Source organism: Trachymyrmex cornetzi, unplaced genomic scaffold (assembly GCF_001594075.2).
Source record: "Trachymyrmex cornetzi isolate Tcor2-1 unplaced genomic scaffold, Tcor1.1 scaffold388, whole genome shotgun sequence".
Classification (NCBI taxonomy): domain Eukaryota; kingdom Metazoa; phylum Arthropoda; class Insecta; order Hymenoptera; family Formicidae; genus Trachymyrmex; species Trachymyrmex cornetzi.
In genome coordinates, this window is record NW_017298619.1 from 620,896 (window position 1) to 624,831 (window position 3,936).

The window sequence follows — 3,936 nt, forward strand, 5'->3', positions numbered from 1 at the left end:
GACAGCATGAACCGGAACAAATGGAAATCTGAAGGAGCAATGTCTGGTGAATACGGCGGGTGGAGCAGAATTTCCCACTTCACTCCTTCCAAGTATTTCTTGACCGATTTTGCAACGTGTGACAGCGTTGTCACGTAGCAGAATCAGTTTATCGTGCCTATTGTCCCATTCCTATTGTTTTTGTTTCAAAACTTAGTTCAAACAAATCGCTTCGAACGAATATCAACTACTGGGCTCAAAAGCTTGAACACATACCTTTCAAATACATGTATTGCCGTTTTATCAAACACACAAGCAGTGCTACTAACGACATCTCTCTAATGGGCGGAAACTTATTCCCATACCTAATATTATATATTTTTCTTGATTAATGACATATATATTTTTTATGATGTTTGTAATTAATCTCTAATGATTCTTGCGATTAAAAAATCAAACACAATAATTCGCACTAGTGCGCACTAATACATATTAAAGTTGTTGTACACTGATTTAATCTGTGTAAAAATAAAATATAGCTATTTCGGATTATAAAATACAAATTTTATTTAATAGCACAAAAACATATTAAGGATTTTACGATTTAATCTGTTTTTATATTTATATTAAACATATATTTATAATATGTTAACATCAATTTGTGTACGACGGCTTCCTTGATGAAAATAAAAATCGGAGCGTAAATCGGATATAATGAAAGAGTAATAGAAGCGTAAATGAAACTTCTAGAAGGCGAAAATTGGAACGATGAAATGTAAAAGAAGCATTTACGCTTCTTTTACATTTTGTTGTTTCAATTTTCGCTTCCTAGAAGTTTCGTTTACGCTTCTGTTACTTTCCCATTATGTTCGACTTACGCTCTGATTTCTATTTTCATCAGGGTTTTCCTAAATATAGGCGCATAATATTATTTAATATTAATGAATATATTAATGAAATGTAACATTTCAGTAATATTTTAATAAAATTATATACTATTAAATAATATTCTCGAAATATTAATGGATAGTTATACGTCAACTGCTGATAATGTTATATTATTATTATTAAAAGTAACATTATTTAATATTACTATAATATTATTTAAATATTATCAGGTATAATTGTATAATTACATATGAAATATATGTTCATACATTCTTCTTTCTTTTATAAAATTACTTTTTAGTGTAATAGAAATAATAGTAAAGTGAAAACATAAAAAATAATTAAAGGGATAATTTTCGCAGTTTGTTTTAGAAAAAAACGAGTTTGTAAAAAAATTGCTCATACATAATTATGCATAATTTTATGTATAATTATACGTAAATAATTTTTTTACATTTCTTCAAACTTGACTTTTTCTGAAACAAATAGTGCGAAAATTACCTTTTTAATTATTTTTCTTTTAATTGTTTTCTTTTTAATTGTTTTTATATTACTATTATCATTTCTATTACACTAAAAATTTTACAGAAGTAAAAAAAGATAAACATGTATGGATTTATGGACATATTTCATATATAATTATACATGTTTATGAATATTTATGCGTGTTTATTATGTTTATACATATTCATGCATGAAAAATTTTTTATCGGGAAATACCTTGGGTATCTTATATTACCATTTTCACGCCTTACGGTTTTACGATCATCAAATCTAACTTCTGTAATTAAGCAATTCAATGTCCCGTATTTTTCTATTGGTACGATCTTGCTCTATCACTACACGAAGAATTTATTGCCAAATATTTACCTATTGCCAAATATTTATTAAATAATAAACAAGATTTAAAGGCTCATCTCAGCAAAACTTGAAAACATCCAAATTCTAAAATCTTTTTTTGCAACGACTATAGGCATGATCTAATAATGAATTTTCCACTAAATAATTTTCAATCCAAGAGCAATAAATTCATGGTGGAACCAATAGATAGCGTTTATTAGTTTAGCGGAAATCTCGCCGCTATCTCATAATTAGGTGCCTGTCTCATAATAGGGGACTTTCCTCAAATGTTTTCACATTATTATTATTATTTCTATTACACTAAAAACTAATTTTGCAAAAGAAAGAAGAATGTATGAACATGTATAAACATATTTCATATAAAATTATGTATGTTTATAGTTTATACGTATTTATACATATTCAAGCATAAAAAATTTTTTAGCGGAACCCACAGAACATTGAGACATCATATAAATGTCTGAAAATTCATGAGACATTTTTTTGGAAGTATCAAAATTACGTCTATATGATGTCTTTAAGATGTCTTGTAAGTCGATTTATGACGTCCTAAAGATATTATCCTTATGACGTCTTATAGACTTGTCCCTTATGACGTTTTACAGAATTATCTTTATGACGTCATAAAGATATCGTCCTTATTGGACGAGAATATTATTGTTACATTTTATTATATAGTCTAAATAATAAAAGTACAATAAAAGAAAAAATAAAATAAAAAATATAAATTATTGATACGGAAACGTGTTGACAAGACGAAGTATACGAAACAGAAGTTGGAATTACCTGATAAATCGGTATGTGACTGATATACATATATCACACTTAATATATATAAAAATGAATATCTGACGCAGGGCTCCAAAACTGACGTAGTGGGCAGTAATGCCACATCCTATTCATTTTCTTTTATAGAAATTATCTGTATAAAATACCTACAAATGAATTGTATATAAGATTTTCCAGAATCTTTTCACTTCAATATAAAGCATTTTTGTTGAATTATATGTGTATTTATTTTATGCTGTTCTGCAAGATGCAAATATGTAACGCGATAGTTCTTCAAGGGCTTTCTCATGTATGTACCATTACCTTCAGCTTCGATAGAGTTATTTGATTGACACTATAAAGCAACATTACAACGATTAAATTAGCTCATGATTTGTTTTACAGACAGATGTGTCGATTTACGCTGCATCCTGATTTTATATTTAAAATCGTATCATAAAAAAATTAAGAAAAAAAAAATATAAATAAAACTAATTTAGGAAACTACAAGTATTTAAAACGACGTAATATTATTAATAATATAATCACTATTATTTAAATTACGCAATTTGCAAGAGAAAATCATAAGAATTTTATTTTCGTATACGTAGAATTCCTTTTTAGCTGACTTTGTGTAGAAACAAGTCACAAATATAGGAATCATGTGTTTACACTTTTTTAATTAATTAAACAAATCATGATTTTTCTATGATGACCGTTTCCAACACAAATACACAAATTTTTTTACTATGTACGACAAGTTTGAACAGATACAAAAATATTATAAAATGGAAAAGATAAAAGTTAATGACATTATTTAAATATAAATATTAACTTATATTTAATAATATTTAACATATTTTATCCATTTTTCATAATCTTCAGAGTATTCTTAAAAGCGTAAAATAATTATTATCATTCATCTAAATAAATGTTAAAAATCGATTTTTGTCCGGTTTCCGCCCACTGTGCGGCGGCTCGGCCGTGCGGTGATGGGGGTCGCGCACTGCTGTAGGGGACAATGAATCATGAGTGTATATTTTGCTACAAAGAGTTTAATTTTAGTCCATTTTTAACAATATAGACAAATCTCGTTTACTTGTTATCTTTTATCTTTAACCTGTACTGCGTACCTAGATAGACAAGCGTGCGATACCCGCACAAGATACCGCTACCGTACTGTTACTATACTGTCACGAGGTGGCGGTGTACGGCATAACTGTACGGTAGCAGTACATAAAGTGTACGTGATATTATAGTACAGCGTATCAACACTGTACCTGTACTGCGTACTATTTAGGTACGTCATGGTACATAACCCATACCCAGATAGACAAGCGTGCGATACCCGCACAAGATACCGCTACCGTACTGCCCAGATAGACAAGCGTGCGATACCCGCACAAGATACCGCTACCGTACTGTTACTGTACTGCCACG